General features: G+C 43.7%; 1 protein-coding gene, 1 long non-coding RNA gene and 1 pseudogene across 4 annotated transcripts in view; all 3 read left to right on the forward strand.

Annotated features, from left to right (window-relative positions):
* LHFPL3 (LHFPL tetraspan subfamily member 3) overlaps positions 1–25146 on the forward strand; it is a 575393-nt gene that overhangs the window by 432731 nt on the left and 117516 nt on the right. The window lies entirely within an intron of this gene.
* LOC147583299 (uncharacterized) overlaps positions 3081–25146 on the forward strand; it is a 43750-nt gene continuing 21684 nt past the window's right edge. Inside the window, exon 1 of the long non-coding RNA XR_015248072.1 lies at positions 3081–4918. This is a non-coding gene — a long non-coding RNA (uncharacterized LOC147583299). The remainder of the gene's footprint in view (positions 4919–25146) is intronic.
* LOC147583300 (small ribosomal subunit protein uS2 pseudogene) lies at positions 17866–19360 on the forward strand (annotated as a pseudogene).

A 25146-nucleotide genomic window follows, 5' to 3' on the forward strand; every position in this document is an offset into this window, starting at 1 on the left:
AGTTGAATAGGACAGGAATTATCTCCTGTGGGAACACAGGCACAGAGGTGGTTTTCTCATGATTTGTTCATCTCAGAGGTAGCACCTGTCTGCTCAGTGCTGTTTCCACAAGGATGCTGCCATTTTTTGTATCATTTGCATGAGTGAGTCTATATCCACACTCTCCATTTCTACAGCTTTGCAAATATATACTAGTTATATAGTTGCAGTTAGGATACATTTTGAGTATTTAGCTAGATTTTTAAAAAGAAAAATGAATTTTTAAGCCTAATGAATATTGATATTGTAGCTCTGTTTTGTAGTCCCTAATTCGTACTGCTCATAACCCTGAGTAAATTGCTTATTCTACTCCTTTTCTTACTCTCTAAAGAAAAGAGGAGACTTTGTATTCCCCTCCCCCAGCCTCAGAATTTACCCTTAGTTTTATTTATTAATTCAGATGTAATTGACACATAACACTGAATTCGTTTCAGGCATACAGTGTAATGATTTGATATTTGTACATATTGCAAAATGATCACCAGAGTGAGTCTAGTTAATATCCACCACCATTCATAGGTACAAAAATTTTTTTTCTTATGATGACAACTTTTGAGATCTGTTCTCTTAACAACTTTCAAATATGCCATATGGTATTATTAGCTAAAGTCATCGTGCTATACATTAAATCCCATGACTTATTTTATAACTGGAAATTTGTATTTCAGGGGCCCCTGCAACTATTTCCCTCACCTCCTACCCCCTCCCAATTACCATTCTGTTTTCTGTATCTATGAGCTTGTGTTTTTATTTTGTTTTAGATTCCCTATGCAAGTGAGGTCACACAGTATTTGTCTTTCTCTGTCTGACCTATTTCACTTAGCATAATGCCCTCAAGGTCCATTCATATTGTCACAAATGGCAAGATTTCCTTCTTTTTATGGCTAAATAATGTTCCCTTGTATACATAGACCACATCTTTTTTATCCACTTATCCATCAGTAGATACGTCTCTTGTTTCCATGTCTTGGCTATTAGGTGATGCTGCAATGACATGGGAGTGCATTTATCTTTTTGAATTAGTGTTTTCATTTTCTTTGTATAAACACCCACAAGTGGAATTACTGGATGATATGGTATTTCTCTTTTTTAATTTTTTGAGCAACTTCTCTACTGTTTTTCCATAGTGCACCAATTTATGTTCCCACCAACAGTGCACAATGGTTCCTTTTTCTCCACATCTCACCAACATTTGTTATTTCTTGTCTCTTTGATAAAAGCCCTTCTAACCAGTGTAAGGTGGTATTTCATTTGGGTTTGGTTTTTGCATTTTCCTGATGACTAGTGATGTTGAGCATCTTTTGTCGTGTCTGTTGGCCCTCTGTATGTCTATGCATAGCCCATTTTTTGGTCAGATTGTTTTTTTGCTATTGAGTTGTATGAGCTCTTTATGTATTTTGGATATTAAGCCCTTATCTGTGATTTGTAAGTATGTTCTTCTATTCGGTAGGTTGCCATCTCATTTTGTTGATGGTTTCCTTTGCTGTGCAGAAGCTTTTTAGTTTTATGTAGTCCCATTTGTTTAGTTTTACTTTTTTGCCTTTGCTTTTCATGTCAAATCCAAAAAAAACCATCACCAAGATTGATGTCAAGGAGCTTACCTCCTATGATTTCTTTCAGGAGTTCTACAGTTTCAGGTCTTACATTCAAGTCTTTAATTCATTGTGAGTTAATTTTTGTGTATGGTGTAAGATAGCGGTCCAATTTCATGGACCACTGTTCTGTTTTCCCAGCACCATTTATTGAAGAGACTGTCCTTTCCCCATTTTATATTCTTAGCTAAACTGTCATAAATGATTTGACCATATCTGCATGGGTTTATTTCTGGACTCTATTTTGTTCCATTGATCTGTGTGTCTGTTTTTATGCCGGTACCATATTGTTTTGATTACTGTAGCTTTACAATATGGTTTGAAGTAGGGAGCATGATGCTTCCAGCTTTGTTCTTCTTTCTCAAGATTGCTTTGGCTATCCAGTGTCTTCTGTGGTTCCATATAAATTTTAGGGTTGTTTGTTCTATTTCTGTGAAAAATGCCATTGAAGTTTTGATAGAGATTGGATTGAATCTGTAGATTGCTTTGGATAGTGTGGAAATTTAAAAAATATTCTTCCAATTCCACTTATTTGTGTCTTTTTTCAATTTCTTTATTAATGTCTTAGAGTTTTCGGTGTACAAGTTTCTCGCCCCCTTGGTTAAATTTATCCCTTGGTATTTTATTCTTTCTGATGCAGATGTAAATGGGATTGTTTTCTTAATTTCTCTTTCTGATACTTCATTATTAATGAATAGAAATGCAACAGAATTTGTACATTGATTTTCTATCCTGCAACTTTACCAAATTCATTTATTACTTCCAACAGTTTTTTGATGCAGTCTTTAGGGTTTTCTATATATAATGTCATGTCATCTGCAAATAGTGACAGTTTTACTTCTCCCTTTCCAATTTATATGTGTTTTAGTTCTTTTTCTTGCCTAGTTGCTCTGGCTAGGACTTCTAATACTATGTTGAATAAAGGTGAGGATAGTGGACAGCCTTGTCTTCTACCTGATCTTAGAGGAAAAGCTTTCAGCTTTTCACTGTTGAGTATGATGTTACCTGGGGCTTGTCATGTATGACCTCCTGTACTCTCTTTGTTGAGAGTTTTTATCATAAATGGATGTTGAATTTTGTCATATGCTTTTCCTGCATCTATTGAGATGACCATGCGATCTTATCCTTCATTTTGTTAATGTGTGTATCACATTGATTTGTGGTTGTCGAAGCACCCTGGCATCCCTGGAAAGAGTCCCACTTGATCATGGTGTATGATCCTTTTAATGCATTGTTGAATTTGGTTTGCTTATATTTTGTTGAGGATTTTTGCATCTATACTCATCATAGATATTAGCCTCTAATTTTTTTGTGTAGCATCCTTGTCTGGTTTTGGTATCAGGGTAATGCTGGCTTTGTGAAGTAAGTTTGGAAGGAAGGGTTCCCTTCTCTTCTCTTCTCTTCTTTGGGAGAGTTTGAGGAGGATTGGTATTAATTCTTCTTTGAACATTTGGTAGAATTCACCAGTGAAACTATCACATCCTGAACTTTTGTTTGTTGGGAGTTTCCTTAGTTTTATTTTTGATTTCTATCAGTTTCTGTTTTTTCTTGTTTTTTTTTTTTTAACACCCTAAAATGGCAACTTCCCTGTTGACCAATCATTTAAGGCTAATGATCGGTATTATATTCATGATACATCTGTGTCTATCATTCTTTTTATTCTCTCACCCTAGAGGAACAGAGTGAGTTTTTTACCATCATTTGACAGATGAGAAAAATGAGGCATAAGGAAGGGAACTGACTTGCCAAAAATCATTCAATTAGTTAATGACACAGAGACTATTAAAACTCAATTCTTTTGACCCCAGGTCCTGCACTCTTTCTGCTCACACCTAATGGCCTTTGTGTGAGCTGTCTTGCAACCATGCAGTCCCAGGGTGTGCTGACAGAAGAGCTCAGACAGTAGCTCAGACTGCCTCCTCGTGCCAACCCTACAAGGACACTGAAACTCACAAAGCAATTCCCTTGCCCGTTCTGATGCCACCTCGGCTCACTCTTCACAGGAAAGGGCAGACTGTGCTAACCGGCACTGCTGCCCTGCGAAGTGAACGGAAACATCATGCAGAGATAAAGTAGAAAGCAGAAACCTCATTCCCTTGCTGCCTTGAAGCAGAGAATACAGCATCTTTGGAGGTCCTCCTTCCGAGAGTAGGTTCGCCTTCAGAATATAAATGGCAGCCTCCTTCCCGTGACGCTTCCTACTCTCCAGGCAGGCACACCACATGTGCAGCAGATACGACACACGACTTGGGCTTCAATCCTGCGATCATATATATTTTTAATTCAAGTTCCACGCAATTTGGTGACTATTACCTTTATTGGGTAATTACCTTATTCAGAGTGCTCTTAACAGCCCTGTCGACAGGAATGTCCGCTCACTACAAGAGATGGGCTTGCTGAAAGCAACACAAAAAGAAGCTGAGGCAGGTTTTTCTTTCAACTTGTTTGTTAAAATTTTATGAGTAAGTCATTTTCTCCCTTGTGGGCTTTCCCTTCTAGTTTATGTGGGATCACAGCTGCCTGAATGTAAATGCGGCTGCCCGGTCTCCCTGTCATCCACAGCAGCTGTCTCAGATCCAGAGAGGCTCCCTTGGGTGGGGTGGAGGGGGGTTCCTCACCCACCCAGGAACTGATGGGGCCATGAGGGGCTGCTGGCTTCGCTGCACCCATCATCTTGGTGAGCTAACCACAGACAGGCAGGGTGCTGCTGCAGGAGAGTCAGGGTAGGCCGTGCCCTGAGATGGAGGGAGGACTTTCTGTGCGCGGTTCCCATCAGCCCTGACTGTCCATATTCATGACAGAAAAATAACAGCCCCATCAACATTGCCCAGAAGGCCGTCACGATTAGCACCAGTCTGTCATGATTCTCCACCACATATCAAAAGCGCTCTCCGGTTAGATAAGTTTGAGAAATACCACATAGACTTCACGGCTCTCCTGGAGAATCACGGCACATAGCAACACCCAGAAGACTCTGAAAACTGTCTCTTGGTGTTAGGGGTTGAATTGTGTTCCCCCCTCCCCCAGTATTCACATGTTAAAGCCCTAACCCCCAGTACCTCAGAATGTGAACTTATCTGGAAAGAGACTTATTGCAGATATAATTAGTTACTATGAGGTCACATTGGAGTCCGGTGGGCCTCTAATCTCATCCTTACGAAAAGGGGAAATCTGGACACAGACACCCATACTGAGAGAACAACATGGGACCATGATGGCGGAGAGCAGTTTGATGCTTCCACAAGCCAAGGAATACCAAAGACGGCCAGCAAACCACCAGCAGCTAGGTGAGCGACACAGAACAGATTCTCCCTCACAGCCTCACAAGGAGCTAACCAGACCAACACCTTGATTCAGACTCACAGCCTCCAGAACCGTGAGACGATACATTTCTGTTATTCTAAACCACCTAGATTGTGGTCCTTCCTTACAGCAGGCCTAACGCACTAATACAGAAGGGAAGAAAACTCGCCTGCAGTCACGCAGCTAGTTAGTGGTAAAGCCAGGAAAGGAATTCCCCCTCCTGACCTTTGGAAAAGCATCATGTGTACCACACAACACCAGAGATGCTCAACGTTCATTCCTCGGCTTCTGATCCCTCTTGGAATGTGGCAAAGACATAGAAATGGGAAGGGAGATGGGAGGAAAGGTAAAGGAAAACAGGCAGGAAAACAGTGGCGCTTCCTCTCCTCTTCCTGTTCTTACAGGGCCCTCTTTCATCGAAATTAAAGTGGGGGCACGTGGGTGGCTCAGTTGGTTAAGTGTCTGACTTTTTTTTTTTTTTTTATAAATTTTTTTTTTCAACGTTTGTTTATTTTTGGGACAGAGAGAGACAGAGCATGAACGGCGGAGGGGCAGAGAGAGAGGGAGACACAGAATCGGAAACAGGCTCCAGGCTCTGAGCCATCAGCCCAGAGCCCGACGCGGGGCTCAAACTCACGGACCGCAAGATCGTGACCTGGCTGAAGTCGGACGCTTAACCGACTGCGCCACCCAGGCGCCCCAAGTGTCTGACTCTTGATCTCAGCTCAGGTCATGATCTCACGGTTTGTGGGTTTGAGCCCTGCGTCGGGCTCTGTGCTGATGGTGTGGAGCCTGCTTGGGATTCTGTCTTTCCTTCTCTCTGACCCTCTCCTGCTTGTGCACACACGGGCACTCTCTCTCTCTCTCTCCCTCAAAAATAATTTTTTAAAAAAAATTAACATGATATTGGTAGTAATAGCTAAATTTCATGAGCACTTACTATGTGCCAGGCATGGTTCTAAGATGTTACGTACATTACCTAACCCTAACAACGAGCCCGATACTGCTATTATCCCCATTGTACAGACAAAGAAGCTAAAGCAAGGATTTTTAGATGACTTGTCCGATGTCACACAGCTAATCAGTGACAGAGCCAGAATCTGGTTCTAGGCAGCCAGTCTCCAGAACCCAATTCTAACTACTTTGCTATCCCCTTCAATACCTTCAGATCATGTAGAGAGAAAGTGTCTTTGCAACCTGCAGTCAGGCAAAGGCTTTAGTTTTTCCAAAGCTGAAACCCCAGTAAAGCCTCTAAGTGAATGTTAAAAAAAAAAATTTTTTTTTAATGTTCATCAATGTGTCCCAGTGTTTTTCCAGAACTTAAGCTTTATAGAAAAAGAATGTTTTGATTACTTCTATTCTGGGCATCAAGATACGGTCAGTTTTATTCAAGTACTTTGTATATTCAGTTCTATCTGATCGTGTTCCTTTTATAGAATTTTTCTCTGAGGATCTCTGTTTCCTGTACAAGGAGCATGCTGGATTAAAGGCCTCAGTCAGGAGGCAAAATATATGAGTCTTGGCATCTTTCTACATTACAGCAGAACCATACTGTGAAATTTCCACTTGCCCTGCCTCTTTGACTCAAGGCAAATGCTGAGCCGTCAGCACTGGTGTCACAGTTAAAACAAACTGCTGGCTTTTTCTAGGGCGGGTTTGATTTCAAGGGTCATTGTCAATGCACCTGCCAAAGGTTGAATCACACTAAGGCTCAAAAGTAGGATAACCATAGTATGCTTCATTTTAGGCAATTAAATACAGCTATACATTTTTCATAGGTTACTAACCAAACTATTTCCATGGAAGCTTCAGTTTTCTTTTTTTTTTTTTAATTTTTTTAATGTTTTATTATTTTTGAGACAGAGAGAGACAGAGCATGAACGGGGGAGGGTCAGAGAGAGAGGGAGACACAGAATCCGAAGCAGGCTCCAGGCTCTGAGCTGTCGGCACAGAGCCCGACGCGGGGCTCGAACTCACGGACTGTGAGATCATGACCTGAGCCGAAGTCGGACACCTAACCGACTGAGCCACCCAGGCGCCCCGCTTCAGTTTTCTTAATATTACCCATTTGTGCCTGAGTACAAACATTGGTTTCATTTTCCTGCTAGGTACATGAGTATTTGGGACGAGGTAGAGAAAAGTTACAGAGATTAAAGAAATAGTCTGCAAGAATTTACAATACCCTCTCCTGAAGACTGAAGAATGTGATTTAAAACCTCAAAGGTTTTTTGCTTGCCCTGAAGCAAGCAGCCACTGTCATAATTTAACTGGAACCTTTTATTATATTAGTCATTAACTTTAAAAATGCAAATCTGAATATACCCAACAACTAACAATCTTTCTTCTTGGCTAAAAGGCTTATTTCTAGACTCTCTGAACTTTCTCTTCCGTATTTTTTTCTTAGCTTATCAGAACATAAAAATGAATGCTCACATTTTTCTTAAATCGTGATTTTCCACATATGCCCCAAAATGCATCCTATTTGTATCAGAATCTCAGAATGCATTGTTTGGAAGAAAAGAAGGAAAATGGAATTCCAAAAATAGCCTTTGTCCGTATTTTCTAGTTTGGGTTTAAGGTGTGAACTGGCTGGTACCAGACCAAAGCCAAAGAGGGATGTAGATCCAGTGGACATAAATCTAAATGTATTCCTAACAACATCAAAGCTTCATTGTGGTGAACATCATAGACACGAAGGACTAGGAAGTAAGTCACCTCTGTGAGTCCAAAGTCACCCAGGCTACAACTGAAACGCATGCGCACACTAATAAGAAATTATTTGGAGATATGGCACTTTAGCCTATTGCCATGACTATAATGCCAAACAGAGCAAATTTTTTAAACCATGCCCCAAACCTGTGCTACCAAGGTACCTACGGGTCTCCCCACCCCCACTGCCAGTTCCATCCTCTTCCTCAGGCCCTCCTCCCAACCTCTGGCAAAGCCATCCTGTGTCTGAAATACCCCGAGGTCCTAGTCCAGGCACAAGACCCCCCCCCCCCCCCCGACTGCTCCCTCTTTTACTCAGGTCAGCGTAAACCCGTGGTTCCCGCCAAGCAATGTGCTTCAGAATCACCTTCCAAGCCTCCCCCTCTCCTGGGCCCCACCCCTAGGATTTCTGATACCTAGGGTAGGAGAGGAGGTGCCAAGAAGGTGAATTTCTTTTTTTTTTTTTTTTTAATTTTTTTTTTTCAACGTTTATTTATTTTTGGGACAGAGAGAGACAGAGCATGAACAGGGGAGGGGCAGAGAGAGAGGGAGACACAGAATCGGAAACAGGCTCCAGGCTCTGAGCCATCAGCCCAGAGCCTGACGCGGTGCTCGAACTCCCGGACTGCGAGATCATGACCTGACTGAAGTCGGACGCTTAACCGACTGCGCCACCCAGGCGCCCCAAGAAGGTGAATTTCTAACAAGCTCTGGGGTGATAGGAATCTGCTGGCTCCAGGACCACACGTGGAGACTCTCTGCTCTTAAACAAGAAAGTGCCGCTATCATGTCCCAGATATTTATACTGACATTTAAATGGGTTTTTGTTTCATTGTCTATTTCCCCTGTGCCTGGTCTCCTACTTTACAGCACAGGGACTGTAAGGATCACATTGGGTGGTTGGGCTGTTAGACGGGAGGGTAACTAATTTCACGTTGTACAAAACAGTGACAGGCTTTTACAGCAAGGGGAACAAACACAGCTACTTAAGTCTGGGCACCCCTCACTCAGGATTCAACTGTGAAAAGCCCCACTGAGAAATAAACAAGTGCTCAATTTAGGGAGCTCTGACCATCTTCCTGGGAAGGACCGTTCTGTTCCAGTGTCTTCCAGAGGGCACAGTGCTATGTGGTTCTGCGTGTCGTGACCCCCTAGGAGTGTCAGGTTGTCTCGGCCACAGAAAAGAGTCCCAGGGAGTTCAGCTGTAGCCCCTTAGATGACAGCGTGGCCTTGAGAGAAAGAGGCTGCCTCTCGTCGTCCTTTTCTGCCATGAAAGGATGGTGTTCCATGTATCCGTTTTAATGGATCTTTGTACATTCTTTGATATTTTTGGAGATGAGCGCTCAGGCCTGAGCAGTTGGTATTTTCCTTTCTGGTGCTCCTGGAAAATAGGGATCAAGAGGTGAGCCGGGGAATAGTACTCACATAAGCTCTGCACCCCTTTGGCGGAAGCCCCCATAAGTCCTGATTCTGTTGCTGCAGGCACAGAGTCTGATGGGAATAAGGAGCCATGAGGCTTTTCCCGAGGATATCCTCCATTTGCTATGTCTGCAGTTTCTCACTCCCTTTGCAGCTAATTATTCCCTTGTCCTGATCCAAACTCCCAAAGGCAACCTTCCCAGAAATCCCCAGTACCTCATCACCAGCACTTCAGAGAAAACGGCTTGTCTTACTTAATTACACCACAGAAAACTGGGGACGTCCCCAGCTCACCATCCCCTGGCTGCTGGTATTTGGCTCAGTTGCTGTGGATTAACCTGTTGTTTTCTCTCCATCCCAATCTGAGTGACGGACCTGGAGGCAAACTTGGAATGGAAACAGCAGAAATCGTGTTCTTTTGAGAAATTCCTCCAAGTGAAAGGAAAGGGGAAGACGGGGATCCCTTGTAATTTAAGTAAATCATTCTGGCAGTCTTACTTCACCAGCTGCTTTGTTGGGCTGTGCAGGATTTGATGTCTAGGAGAGAATCTGGGATGTACTTAATCTTTTCTCCTTCCCCAAACAGTGCTTCCCCAAGCTCCTTCCATGACAACCTGGGCTTAACTTCTTGGGGCGAGAACCCTGCTTTAGAGGAAGGAGAAGGACTGAGAAGGAATAGACCCAGGTCCTATCAAGATGGTGGAGGCCCAGGCACCATGGTTGAGATACCCCCAGTCCTACATACTTCTCATAATATCCTCCACATGCTGCTGAAACCACAAGACTGAGTGTGGTTTAGATTTGTCATTGTTGGGGGCTCTCAATGGTCCCCACCTCCTTGAATCATCTAAAGCCCAACCCTACTGTGAATCAGCCCATTCTCCCTCCACCTTGGGCAGAGGTGGTGACCACACTGCCTTAGGCCCTAGTGCCTTGATGAGCTGTTGCATCACTATGCCAGAATCAGTTGACTGTTGCTGAGCAGTGTGGAATCTGGCACAGGGGGAGGGGAGGCAGGAACCTATCACCACAGACTTCACCACTCCACAAATTTACCCAAAAGGCAGCCTGAGCTCTATATGCTCACATGGAAGGAAGGTTTATCCCTATTCCCCATTGGAATTAAATCCCTTGCTCTGTTTCTCCAGTTTTCCAGCCGTTACGTACACTCCTGCAGGAGCTCCCTAAGTCCTAACATCCACTGATTTCCCACACACACCTCCTCCTGCCTTGGCCAACACACTCCACTCTGTCCCGAGGCCCCCTTTCCCCTCCCGGCATCCCCCTGGAGCTCCTGGGCTGTGGTTGAGTACCCTGGTCTGGCACCAGACTGCCTCAGTTAAAATCCAGGCTCCAACATGTGAGAGCTAGTGCTGAGTCACTTTGTGTTTCAGTGCCTTCTTCTCTAAAATGGGATGGTGTAACAAATCGAATTCAACAGCATATAAAAAGAATTATTCACCATGATCAAGTGGGATTCATTCCTGGGCTGCAGGGCTGGTTCAACATTCGCAAATCAATCAATGTGATACATCACATTACTAAAAGAAAAGATAAGAACCATATGATCCTGTCAATCGATGCAGAAAAAGCATTTGACAAAATTCACCATCCTTTCTTAATAAAAACCCTCGAGAAAGTCAGGATAGAAGGAACATACTTAAATATCATAAAAAGCCATTTATGAAAAGCCCACAGCTAATATCATCCTCAATGGGGAAAAACTGAGAGCTTTCTCCCTGAGATCAGGAACACGACAGGGATGTCGACTCTCACCGCTGTCGTTTAACATAGTGTTGGAAGTTCTAGCATCAGCAATCAGACAACAAAAGGAAATCAAAGGCATCCAAATTGGCAAAGATGAAGGCAAGATTTCACTTTTTGCAGATGACATGATATTATACATGGAAAACCCAACAGACTCCACAAAACGTCTGCTAGAACTGATACATGAATTCAGCAAAGTCGCAAATTTCTGTACAAAATCAATGTACAGAAATCAGTTGCATTCTTAAACGCCAATAATGAAGTAACAGAAAGACAAATAAAGAAACTGATCCCATTCACAATTGCACCAAGAAGCATAAAATACCTAGGAATAAACCTAACCAAAGATGTAAAAGGTCTGTATGCTGAAAACTATAAAAAGCTTATGAAGGAAATTGAAGAAGATATAAAGAAATGGAAAAACATTCCATGCTCATGGATTGGAAGAATAAATATTGTTAAAAATGTCAAGACTACCCAAAGCTATCTATATATTCAATGCAATCCCAATCAAAATTGCACCAGCATTCTTCTCAAAGCTAGAATAAGCAATCCTAAAATTGTATGGAACCACAAAAGACCCCAAAAAGCCAAAGTAATTTTGAAGAAGACCAAAGCGGGAAGCATCACAATCCCAGACTTTAGCCTCTACTACAAAGCTGTACTCATCAAGACAGCATGGTATTGGCACAAAAACAAACACACAGACCAATGGAATAGAATAGAAACCCCAGAATTAGACCCACAAAAGTATGGCCAACTCATCTTTGACAAAGCAGGAAAGACCATCCAATGGAAAAAAGACAGTCTCTTTAACAAATGGTGCTGGGAGAACTGGAAAGCAACATGCAGAAGAATGAAACTAGAACACTTTCTTACACCATTCACAAAAATAAACTCCAAATGGATAAAGGACCTGAATGTGAGACAGGAAACCATCAAAACCCTAGAGGAGAAAGCAGGAAAAAACCTCTCTGACCTCAGCCGCAGCAATTTCTTACTTGACACATCCCCAAAGGCAAGGGAATTAAAAGCAAAAATGAACTGGGGCGCCTGGGTGGCTCAGTCGGTTGGGCGTCCGACTTCAGCTCAGGTCACGATCTCGCGGTCCGTGGGTTTGAGCCCCGCATCGGGCTCTGGGCTGATGGCTCAGAGCCTGGAGCCTGTTTCCGATTCTGTGTCTCCCTCTATCTCTGACCCTCCCCTGTTCATGCTCTGTCTCTCTCTGTCTCAAAAATAAATTAAAAAATTTAAAAAAAAAGCAAAAATGAACTATTGGGACCTCATGAAGATAAAAAGCTTCTGCACTGCAAAGGAAACAATCAACAAAACTAAAAGGCAACCAACGGAATGGGAAAAGATATTTGCAAATGACATATCGGACAAAGGGCTAGTATCCAAAATCTATAAAGAGCTCACCAAACTCCACACCCGAAAAACAAATAATCCAGTGAAGAAATGGGCAGAAAACATGATAGACACTTCTCTAAAGAAGACATCCAGATGGCCAACAGGCACATGAAAAGATGCTCAACATCGCTCCTCATCAGGGAAATACAAATCAAAACCACACTGATACCACCTCACACTGGTCAGAGTGGCTGAAATAAACAAATCAGCATACAGCATACAGCATACTGAACTTAAGAGTATTTGTTTTTTAAGGCCCTTCTCTCTCCCTCCATGAGACTATAGGTGCTGGTGAGGATGTGGAGAAACGGGAACCCTCTTGCACTGTTGGTGGGAATGCAAACTGGTGCAGCCGCTCTGGAAAACAGTGTGGAGGTTCCTCAAAAAATTAAAAATAGATCTACCCTATGACTCACCAATAGCACTTCTAGGAATTTACCCAAGGGATACAGGAGTGCTGATGCATAGGGGCACTTGTACCCCAATGTATAGCAGCACTTTCAACAATAGCCAAATTATGGAAAGAGCCTAAATGTCCATCAACTGATGAATGGATAAAGAAATTGTGGTTTATATACACAATGGAATACTACTTGGCAAAGAGAAACAATGAAATATGGCGTTTTGTAGCAATGTGGATGGAACTGGAGAGTGTTATGCTAAGTGAAATAAGTCATACAGAGAAAGACAGATACCATATGTTTTCACTCTTATGTGGATCCTGAGAAACTTAACAGAAGACCAAGGGGGGAGGGGAAGGAAAAAAAAAAAAAAAGGTTAGAGAGGGAGGAAGCCAAAACATAAGAGACCCTTAAAAACTGAGAACAAACTGAGAGTTGATGGGGGGGTGGGAAGGAGGGGGGGTGGGTGATGGGTATTGAGGGCACCTGTTGGGATGAGCACTGGGCATTGTATGGAAACCTATTTGACAATAAATTTAATATTTTAAAAAAATTAAAAATAATAAAATCTCGAATAAAAAATGAAATGAAATAAGATAAAATAAAATAAAATGGGGTGGTAATAGCCCAGCCCACCACAGAGGGATGTCAGGAGAGTTCAATTCAGGGGAACCATTTCATGCACATTACTTGCCATAATGCCCGGCCAAATAAACATGAACTATTATTATTCTTCAAGATCCAGCTGGAATGCCACATGTGTCTTCTGGGAACCTACCCTTTCCTCCTTTGCCCCCTACACATGAGCCTTCTATAGCTATTCTGTCATATAATGTGAGTACAAATGGCTTCATATTGTAGAGCACAAACTCTGCAGCCTGACCGCCTGGGTCAAAAGGCCTGGTTCCACCACCCAATAGCTATTGGGTGTGATCTCCACACCTCACTTTCTTCTTCTGCAGAATGGGGATAATAATTGAACCTCCCAGGCCTGTACACTTTCTGAACACTTTGACAGTTGCCCCCCAGTCTTCCTTCACCCTCAAGCCCTGCCACCTTCCGAGACCTCATCAGTGATCATCTACATAAATGTAAACTCTCAGTTCCTTTACTTTCTCTACATTCTTGCACTTTGATTGCTGTGCACACTATTAGCCACCAATAGACCCTGGACTCTGCCATTACCTAGAACCTCTGGGAAACCAAACCAGGTATCCATTCTGTCCTTCAAGCTGATCAAAACCTTGATCCCTCAGACTTGACTTTCTCTGTCATTACTTGCTTACTGACCACTGCACCCTCACTCCAGTCCTTTCTTTGCCAGCATCCTGAAATCCTTTGCCATGTGTCATTAAACAAGTCCACCAAGTTTTCAACCCTGCGTTCACCCAACTGCCTGCCTTCCTTGATTCTACCCCTGGACCATTCAGTAGTACCAAAGGAAAAAAAAAATCACACAAGTGTAGAAGGAGGTGCCGCTACCACAGATGAAATCCTTCCATGTTTCTCTGCTTGGTCCCCTGCTATCCCCCACAGTGGCTATTCTGAGTCTTCCCCGTTTGAATAAAAGTCTTATCTCCCCAAGCCCCCATGTGTCTAAACCCGCAGCCTTGTCTCCTACCTCACAGGAGAAAGAGGTGCCATCAGATGGAGTATCACCTTACAGCTGCTACACATTTCCACATTTATCTTCCTCTTCATCCTCATTTTCCCCGGTCTCTCCTGTCACAGAAGTGGGGCCCGCCTTCCATCCTAAGCAAATCCCTCTGCATGTATGTGGACCACAGCCACACTGCATGCTACAGAACCTTCCAGTATCCATTTGCCCCACTACCTCTCCTCACCCTCTCCCAGCACACTTCCCATCAGCACTGAAATGTGCTCAAGTCTGATAACGTGAAAATAAAAACCTTTTCTTAACCCTACAAACCCCCAGGTCTACCCCCTTTCTTCACCAGGAAGCTTCTGGCCAGTTACTTGCAGGTTCTGTCTCCTCAACTGTGGGTTGTCTTCTGGCTTATTACACTTTCACCAGTGTCACCACCAAGGGACCTCTGTGCCATTAAATATAAAGAACACTGTTTGGTCCGTAGCCTTTTCTCCTTCTCTGCAGGACTTGACACCAATAACCACTCCTTCCTGCCTAAAGCACTGTCTTCTTTTGGCTTCCATGATACCATATTCTTCTTCTTCTCCTTCCTGAAAGTTTATTCTGCTTTGAGGGACTCTCTTTCCCTGCCTGCCCCTTAAATGTTGATGTTCTTTGTGTTTCAATTACTGAAACTGTTTTAGTGATCTATTATTACAGAACAAACTACCCAAAATTTAGCAGCATAGAGCAACCATTCTATGACGTTCATAATATTGTGGGTCAGGAATTCGAGCAGGGCCTTGCAGGGCAATTCTTCTGCTCCATGTGGCATCTACTGGGGTCACTCCGTGATAGTCAGCTAGTGACTGGGCTGGAAGTTCTAAGATGTGTTCCCCACATGCCTGGCACTTGGCCGGGATAACCAGCAAGCTGGCATGCCCTCCGTCCTCAGGTAGTCTTGGACTTCTCCACGGGGTCTCTCCAGCAAGACTGTTGGTCATCTTGCAAGGCAGGTCAGTGATCCAGTAACAAGTGGTCTAAGATATAGGAAGAGAAAGCTGCCAGTTTCTCAGAACCTGAGCCTAGAATCTGGCACAGCATTACTTTTGCCTTGTTCTATTGGGCAGCTAGTCATAAGCCCACCCAAATTCAAGGGGAGGACATATAAACCTCACCTCTCAATGGGAAGAGAGATCCAAGACTTTGGGGTCATCTTCAATCCACTGCAGCCCCCTCCTCGACAAAGCAGTCTCTGCACAGCCATCATCTTTCTTCTGACTTACTGTAATGCCTTTCTAACTGGTCTCCCTGCTCCTGTGTTGCCCTTTCCATCCCATCATCCACAATGTAGCCAGAGAGACCTTTCCATAATGCATATCACATCACATCACTGTCCTGAGCAAACCACTTTAGCAGCTTCCCACTGCCATAACTAAACTCCTTAGCATAGCATGGCCAATTGGTCCTTTGTGATTTGTCACTCGTGACACTGTCACCTTCACTTCTCGCCACTTCTTACACTCTCAGCCCTACATTATCGATGTCCCCAAGCCTGTCATGCTCTCTTTTATCTTCATGCCTCTATACATTCTTTCCCTTTGGAATACCCTTTGACCCAGCACTCGTCATGCCCCACATCCCATGAGTGAGCGCAAGCACATGCGTGCGCACACACACACATTTTCCACTCTCAGTCTCCTTCAGATCTTGGCTTTAGACAAGTGATTCTCACAGCGTGGTCCCAGAGAAAGCAGCAACAGCATCAACTGGGAACTTGTTAGAAATAAACCTTCTCGGGGCGCCTGGGTGGCTCAGTCGGTTGAGCAGCCTACTTCAGCTCAAGTCATGATCTTGCGGTTTGTGGGTTTAAGCCCCACGTCGCGCTCTGTGCTGACAGCTCAGAGCCTGGAGCTTGCTTGGGATTCTGTGTCTCCTTCTCTCTCTGCTCCTCCTCCCCCCCCCCACACACACACTCTGTCTCTCTCTCAAAAATAAACATAATAAATAAATAAATAAATGCACATTCTCAGGCCCAAGACCTACTGAATCAAAAATTCTAGAGATTCCAGAAATCTGTATTTTGACAGTCTCCTGATTCAGTCAACTGATTCTGGTGCATGCTAAAGTCTGAGAGGCACTAGTTTAGACATTTTCCCCAGGCAGCTTTCCCTGACCTAACTCTCTACCCAACTACTGGGATAGGAATCACTCCTGTGTATTTCCACAGTACCCCCTCCCCCGATTACATCCCTGTCACGGGGTACTATAATTGCCTACTTACTTGCCTAACCCCAATGGCCCCTCTCTGTGTCCACATGAGCAGGGACTGTATCTTACGTGTTACTGTATCCTTAGCACCTGCATAACGCCTGCTGTGGCAGTAGCTCAATAAGTAATAGTGAAGCCTGTATGCATCCCACTCTTCTATCAATGTAGACTATAAACACCAAACACAAGAGATCTAATGCATTGAGGATACTGGTAATCAGCAGCTGGTATCAGGCCTCAAGTAAATGCTTTGATCCTTACGTAACAGAGAGGAGACACTTGAGTAGATAACAGTGCCTGCAAAAGATTTTAGTAAAACCCCAGAAGGGAAAGATGTGCACTGTTGAATCAACCTAAAAACCCTGAAAATGGACCATCTGACTGTAGTCCTGAAGTCAGATAAACCAAGCTCATCATCTTCCCATTTCTGCATGGCCAGTTCCTTCCTTGTTTGCATTTTAATACACTATCTGTGTTTCACTGGAGTTTTTAAAATGCCACTGCATCTTTGGAAATTTGGCAGAAAAGAAGAATCTGGGTCGCACAACTGTGAAATCTGAATAAGGTATAATTAATATGTCCATCAACTTACACAGAAGTGATGCTAGTTTGCAAACTATTCATTAATTCCGAACAATAACAGCAACTGGTTACAATGCAGACACCAAGCTGAGGAAGAGAGGTTCAGTGTGGTGTTGACCTGGAGAGCTATTGGTGGTGCGTAGGAATGACCCGCTTCTACTTGTTCATGGAGAGATGTGACTATTTAAGAATTCGGGGTCAGAATTATGAGAGTGGAAGTATAATTACTCCAGTCCTTTTAAATCCTACCTTGTGAGGGACGCCGAGGTGGCTCAGTTGGTTGAGTGTCTGACTCTTGATTTTGACCCTGATCTCAGCACCAAGCCTGCTTGGGATTCTCTCTCTCCCTCTCCTCTCCCCTCTCTCTCTCACATGCACGTGTTCTTGCTCTCTCTCAAAATAAATAAATAAAAAACTTTAAAGAATTAAATATTACCTGACTCATGAAAAATATGTCACAGATCGCTAGGGAACTTGGGAAAATGAGCCCTTTTCTTCGGAAATAAAACGTCACAATGGCTACATCTGAAAATCAGGAGAGACCTGATTTCGATTCCCACATCCTAACTAGCTCCTTGGCCTATTTAACGTTTCTGTACCTCATCTGCAAAATGTGCTAATAATACCTCTTTAGAATATTGTTTTGAGGATTAAATAAGATAATGCACATTTCTGCTCAACAGGCAGGTAACATGCCAAATAGCTATCATTTCTATTCTATCTCGTCAGAATTAGTGATATCAAAAACCAAGTGGACTGCCTTTCCGTGCTACCCAGAGAGGGGTCCATACAGCATTGTTCTGCATTCCTGTCACAACTTAAAGGGAAACTTTCATGATGTCCGGAGCCCTTGATGTCCTACAAATGCAAGGAGGAGGATGTCCTTAAATTCCCCGCAGCGGGAACCCACCTAGGTGGCATCAACCTTGACTTCCAAATGGAACAGTACATATACAAGAGGAAAAGTGGTGGCAGCTACATGGTAAATCTGAAGAGAATCTGGGAGAAGCTTCTGCTGGCAGCTCGTGCCATTGCTGCCATTGAAACCCCAGCTGATGTCAGTGTCACATCATCTAGGAGTACTGGCCAGTGAGCTGTGCTGAGGTTTGCTGCTGCTGCTGCTGCTGCTGGAGCCACTCCTATTGTTGGCCACTTCACTTCTGGAACCTTCTTCACTAACCCAGATCCAGGCAGCCTTCCGGGAGCCGAGACTTCTGGTGGTAACCGATCCCAGGGCTGACCGCCAGCCTCTCACGGAGGCGTCTTCCGTTCACCTGCGTCCCATCGCTCTGTGTCACAGACTCGCCTCTGCCCTCTGTGGGCGCTGCCAGCCGTTGCAACAACGGGGGAGCTCGTTCGGTGGGTCCGACGTGGCTGCTGGCCCGGGAAGTTCTGCGCGCGCGGCTCCCTTTCCGTGAACACCCACGGGAGGTCCTGCCAGATCTCTGCTTCTACAGAGATCCTGAAGCATCGAAAAGGAAGAGCAGGCCGCTGCTGAAAAGGCTGTGACCAAGGAGGAATTTCAGGGTGAATGGACTGCTCCCGCTCCTGAGTTCAGGGCTACTCAACCCCAAGTCTCAGACTGGTCTGCAGGCGTGCGGGGCCCTCAGGGCCCAATTCAGCAGTTCCCCCACTGAAGACCTGAGCGCTCATCCTGCCCCTGAAGACTGGTGTGCGGCTCCCACTGCTCAGGCCACTGAACGGGCAGGAGCAACCACTGAGTCATCTTCAGCCGCTCTGGCACAAAGGCAAACAAAATGGAAATGAGATTGACCGGAAATAAACCGTTTCTAAAATAAAACCACAACAACCAAGTGGACTGTGGAAAACAGCATGTGGCTCCTCAAGAAGTTAAAAATGAAACTATCATATACTCTAACTACCCTACTGCTAGGGGTATATCCAGTAGAATTGAAAGCAGGGTTTTTTTGTTTTTGTTTTTTTTAAAGAAAAACGGAGTTTATTATAAATGCGATATACTGAAAGCGCTAAGGGAGTTACACAGACTGAGTTACAGAACTATAAAAATCCAATAAAGGGAACCAATTGGATCACGGCCCCAAGGCCACAGTCATTTGCCCTCCATTCAGACCCTCAAAGGAAATTCTGCAACTTTCATCAGTTCCAAGAGGAGCCAGGGCTACCTCCTCTGAAGAGCCTTCTCTGAATCCCTCCTCTTCACAAATTACTCTTCCTAAACCTCTTTCTCTGAATTTTCATATATTTTCAGATTTGTCCTGCACCTCATTACAACCAAATTCCTGTTTCTGTCTTATGCCCCGCCCCCCGAGACAATGGTGTCTTTTCAGGGAAGCACATGTACCTAATCTGTGTTTATATCTACAAGTGTGCTATTAAAAAATGGTGAATCTCAGCTTCCTCATCAATAAAATGGGGATAATATCTACTCACACTGCTTCACAGGTGTATGCGAGGGATTCCATGAGATAACGACGTAAAGTCCACTGTACAGGGCTATGCAAATAGATGACAGGTGCAGTCAGGCAATATTTACTCAATGAGAGATTCTATCATGTCCCTTGAGCTAGGATTCTGTTATTTATTGCTGAAATTAACAATTCAGGGCACTGAATAGTAGGAATATACCAGAACAGTGGTTCTCCATCTCGGCTGCATATCAGAATCACCTGGGGAGCTTTTAAAATCCAGTGCCCAGGCCATACTCCAAGTCAATGAAGTCATAATATCTGGAGATGGGGTCCAGGCATCAGCATCTTTATAGAAACTTCTCGGTGGTTCAATGAAGCTGCAATGGTTGAAGAGCCCTACACTACAGAACAGTTGCTCAGGAGCAGTGGTTCCCAAAACTGTTCCCCAAACCAAAGCCTCATTGTGGTGGGTTTTGTGAACCAAATGATTCCCAGGCCTTTCCTCAGACCTACTGAATCAGAATCTCCGAGGAGGTAGGACTCCAGGTTTTTGTTACTGTTTTTGTTTTTATGATTTATTGTCAAGTTAGCTATCAACTTGGTCTTGGGGGTAGATTCCCGTGATTCATTGGAAAGCAGGGTCTTAAAGAGGTATTTGCACACTTATGTCATAACAGTATTATTCACAAAAGCAAAGAGGTGGAAGCAGCCTGGGTGTTTATTAATGGATGAATAGATAAGATATGGTATATACATACGATGGAATTTTACCCCTAAAAAGGAAGGGTATCCTGTCACATGCTACAGTGTGAGTGCACCTGGAGAACATTACACTAAGAGAATGAGCCAGTCACAAAAAGATAAATACTTCACGATCCCATTTACATGACACTGCTGAAGTCATCAAATTCATAGAAGCGGAAAGTAGAATGTTGGCTTCCAGGACTGGGTGGCGGGAGAAATGGGGAGTTGTTGTTTCATAGATATGGAACTTCAATTTTGCAAGATGAAAATGTTGTGAAAATCTGTCGCACAGCAATGTGAATATACTTAACACTATTGAATGGTATACTTAAAAATGGTTAAGATGGTGGACACCTGGATGGCTCCGTGGGTTAAGTGTCAGCTCTTGATTTCAGCTCAGGTCGTGATCTCACGGTTTGTGAGATCGAGCCCCACATCAGGCTCTGTGCTGAGTGTGGAGTCTGCTTGGGATTCTCTCTCTCCCTCTCTCTCTTTCTCTCTGCCTCACTCTCTCTCAAAATAAATAAATAAACATTAAACAAGAAAATTTAAAAAATCATTAGAATTGTAAATTTTAGGTTGTTTTTACCACATTTTATAAGTATTTAAAAAAATTTTTTTTTGATGTTTATTTTTGAGAGAGACAGAGACAGAGCACAAGCATGGGAGGGGCAGAGAGAGAGGGAGATACAGAATCCTAAGCAGCCTCCAGGCTCTGAGCTCTCAGCACAGAGTCCTACACAGGGCTCAAACTCATGAACCTCAAGATCATGACCTGAGCCAGAGTCAGAAGCTCAGCTGACTGAGCCACCCAGATGCCCAACACATTTAAAAAATTTTTAATAAACATGATGAGCCCTATTCCCTTCCTTTGTTCCCACTAATGCCATGTACTCCTGCCCTTCTCACCACTCTGTCTCAATCCCCTTTGCTTCCTCCTCCCCCTACTTCCCTACCTGCCTTTAGGTGTCCAGATTCCTTAGGGTTCTGTCCTCAGCTGTCCTCTCTTCCTGTTCTCACACTGCCAAGGATTTCAGCCACTCCTCCAGCTTTACCAGCCACTTACATGTTGATGGCTCTTCACTGCTCTATCCCAAGTCTCTGAAACAGGACTGGAGCTTAGTAGGCATTCAATAAATACATGTAAGTAAACGAATATCTAGATCTCTAGCCCCTACCCAGCTTCATCTACTGTCTGAACACCTCCAGCTAACTGTCCTACATTTCTTTCAAGTTCAACATACCCAACATTTAATTTATTGAACCTCTTCCAGGGAGAACAAAGAATTTTCTCCCTGTGATCTTGCTTAATATCGTCCTCAAGGGGCACCTGGGTGGCTCAGTTGGTTAAGCGTCCAACTCCTAGTTTTGGCTCAGGTCATGACCTCATGGTTGGTGAGTTCAAGCCCAGCATCAGGCTATCCACTGACGGCATGGAGCCTGCTTGGTATTCTCTCTCTATCCCTGTCTGTACTCCCTGCTCATGTGTGTGCATGCTCATGCTCTCTCAAAATAAATAAACTTAAAATTAAATATATATTTTTTAATTTATATATGCATACACACACACGCGCGCACACACACACACACACACACCCCTCAAGTCTCCTAGCCTGCTTTTACTAAATATCAAAATCCTGCTGATCTTAAACTGGAAATGTCTAGAGAATCTGGCCACTTCTGTCCTTCCCCAGGGCCTCATCTTCTTTCAACTGGACCATTGTAGCTTTCTCCTTGTCTGCGTTTGCTCCTCCAAGAAGTTCTCCATGCTAGTGCTAGTTTTTTGTTTTTCTTTTTTTCTAAAAGACAAATCTCATTATGTAGTGTATGTTGCTTAAGCTTTAACCCCACTGGCATGTCCATAGATTCCCATCTCCTACAGACTTAATTCCACAAGCATTGGTTGGCCAACAATGCCTCTGTGTTCTGGCCCCCACCTGCTCTGACAGTCTTTCCTCTCTGACCCCAAATCCCCCCACTCACAGACACACTTCCCCTCACGTACTGGGCCTCTATAACTCTGTGTCTGTGTCCATGCCAGACCCTCTCTGTGGACCCTCTCCTCACCTTCCCTACCTTCACCTTCTCTTCTTGGAAACAACTCATGCTCCATAGGTGTTCAGTGAACAGTCAGCAAGGAGCAATATAGTTGGATGGAAACAATTTCACTTTGAAAATTTTCCCACCTCAGCTCAATGGTCCATATCCAGCTTAGCTACTGGTTATAGACTAAAATGTTTATATAAAATTCACCTATCCACAGAGAAAGATATAAGGGCAGGGAGTGGAAGCTTTCTTTAACTGGCAGTATTTAGAATGAAAATAGTCAATTTTAGGGGCACCCGGGTGGCTCAGTTGGTTAAGCTCAGATTGTGATCTCATCGTTCATGGGTTTGAGCCCCATCTGCTGACAGCTCAGAGCCTGGAGCCTTCTTTGGATTCTGTGTCTCCTTTTCTCTCTGCCCTTCTCTGCTCATGTTCTGTCTCTGTCTGTCTGTCTGTCTGTATGTCTCTCTCTCTCTCTCAGAAATAAACATTAAAAATATATAAAAATAGCCAATTTTATCAAAGTCAAAGTAGCATAATGGCTAGGAGCTGAACTTTGCAATTATCCATAGCTGGGTTGCTGTCTGTTCAGCCTCCTTACCTGTCAAATAAGCATAACATTTACCTCATACTGTTATCAAATTTTGGATGAGATGATATATAAAATGATTGCCCTAATACCTTGTATAATGTAATACTTAATAAATGCAGCTATTATTATCATAGAATCAACTTTCTCAATCTGCTACTGAGGCATGGGTTATCCCTAACATGCCTCATTAATATCTCTAGTGCCACCGTATAATTCCTTGTAGGCAGGGGAGTAAGAGGGATTGAAATAATAGGTGCCATCCTGAACAACATAAGATGACAGTTCCCAGTCTTGGGGGGTAAGACTACTCTGTGTATGGGGTGGGATGGGAGTGGGAGAGTTCCATACAAACCTTGAAGAAAAGATTTATGTACCTAATAATGTTGTTACATATGGTTAATGCAATCTAATTCTGCTCATTTGTTCTAATTATACAATTAAGTTTAATTACCCAGATCATACGAATGCATTTGTATTATTAGAAAATAACTTTTAAAGAGACACTGTAATATATTTACCGAAAGCCCAGCTTTGTTCAGAATCAATAAGACAGTCCTAGAAAATTTCTTACCGGGCACCTGGGTGGCTCAGTCAGTTGAGTGTCCAACTCTTGGTCTCAGCTTAGGTCTTGATCTCAGGGTTATGAGTTCAAGCCCCGTGGTAGACTCTGTGCTGGGCATGAAGCCTACTTAAAAAAACAAAAACAAGGGCGCCTGGGTGGCGCAGTCGGTTAAGCGTCCGGCTTCAGCCAGGTCACGATCTCGCGGTCCGTGAGTTCGAGCCCCGCGTCAGGCTCTGGGCTGATGGCTCGGAGCCTGGAGCCTGTTTCCGATTCTGTGTCTCCCTCTCTCTTTGCCCCTCCCCCGTTCATGCTCTGTCTCTCTCTGTCCCAAAAATAAATAAAAAAGTTGAAAAAAAATTTAAAAAAAAACAAAAAAACATTCTCTTATCGTGCCCCGTGTATGACTAGGCTCAGTTACAATCTTTAATTATTCTGCTGCAGCCTGCTATTGCAAGCCACTGACCTTCATGCTTTGTTTGGTTGTCTCTTAAAAATTTTTTTAACGTTTATTTATTATTGAAAGAGAGACGCAAAGCATGAGCAGGGGAGGGGCAGAGAGAGGGGGAGACACAGAATGTGAAGCAAGCTCCGGGCTCTGAGCTGTCAGCACAGAGCCCGACGTAGGGCTTGAACCTACAAACCGAAAGATCATGACGTGAGCTGAAGTCAGACGCTTAACTGAGCCACCCAGGTGCCCCTGTTTTGTTGTCCTTTAAATGTTTTCATCCCCGGACAGTGAGACAGAAGTCCTTCCACTTCTCAAATGAGCTTGTTCTCACAGTTGCGTTGGGAACCACTGAGAAACACTCCTAGCATCATCCCGAGGCCTCGTGTTATCCAGACAATGCTCTCAGCCCTTCAGGTACAGGAAAGTCTTGCGAATGCTTTCAGTGTATTTTGGGCGACTTGTTGAAACACAGCAGCTGTGAGGCCCCAAATTAATGTTAGCTCGTTCCCAGTGTAGCCACGTGTTCTGAAACAATAGAAAGCATAGGAACAATAGATTGGAGATGCTCATCATCCTTACGGTCTTTCTCGTTGAATTTTTTAAACCCTGCACCATGCAGCCTATCCCTAGTAATGCTTTTATAAATCATGTGTAGTACCATAGGCAGAGTAGGAATCGTATCTCTTTATTCACACGTGGAAGAAAACGTAATTCCTCCATGAAGAGTGTTCCCAGCAGATTTCCTGGTTCTGTTCTTATAGTCTCTGACACATGATGTGGGCCAACTAATTTATAGTCTGATAAGCAGAACAGAATCACCTACAGCCCAACTTTTAGAGAGCTCAGCATGTATCAAGGGATATGAACAGACTATTCAAGACCGTGTTCTCCAGAAGGCATCGACACCCTCCATCCCGAATCCTGTGAGCTACAGCTCTTCAGACTGATTCCTCCGTTAACTTAGCTCATCCTCTTCACACACCATTTCACATCTTATCCTTTCAATCTATTGTAGGGCTTCATCCAAGGGGACTATAAAAACCTTTTTCTGTTACGTTTGCTCTCTCACTATTGAGAAAGTGTGCAGTGGTCTATTTTGTGCCTAAATTATACATGTAAGAAGACAGACTGAATCCAGTTTTCAAAGTCTAAAGCTTTCTCACTGGCTAAGGCTGGTCAATACCTTGACTTTCTTGTTTTTTTTTTTAACAAGAGGGCAAGGCTGTCTTCTCCCTGCCTTCCTCCTGTGAATGCCCTGAGAATTGCTGAAGCCAGAGAGAAAG

This window comes from Puma concolor, chromosome A2, assembly GCF_028749965.1.
Source record: "Puma concolor isolate L17-30 chromosome A2, mPumCon1.1.hap2, whole genome shotgun sequence".
In the NCBI taxonomy this organism is placed as follows: domain Eukaryota; kingdom Metazoa; phylum Chordata; class Mammalia; order Carnivora; family Felidae; genus Puma; species Puma concolor.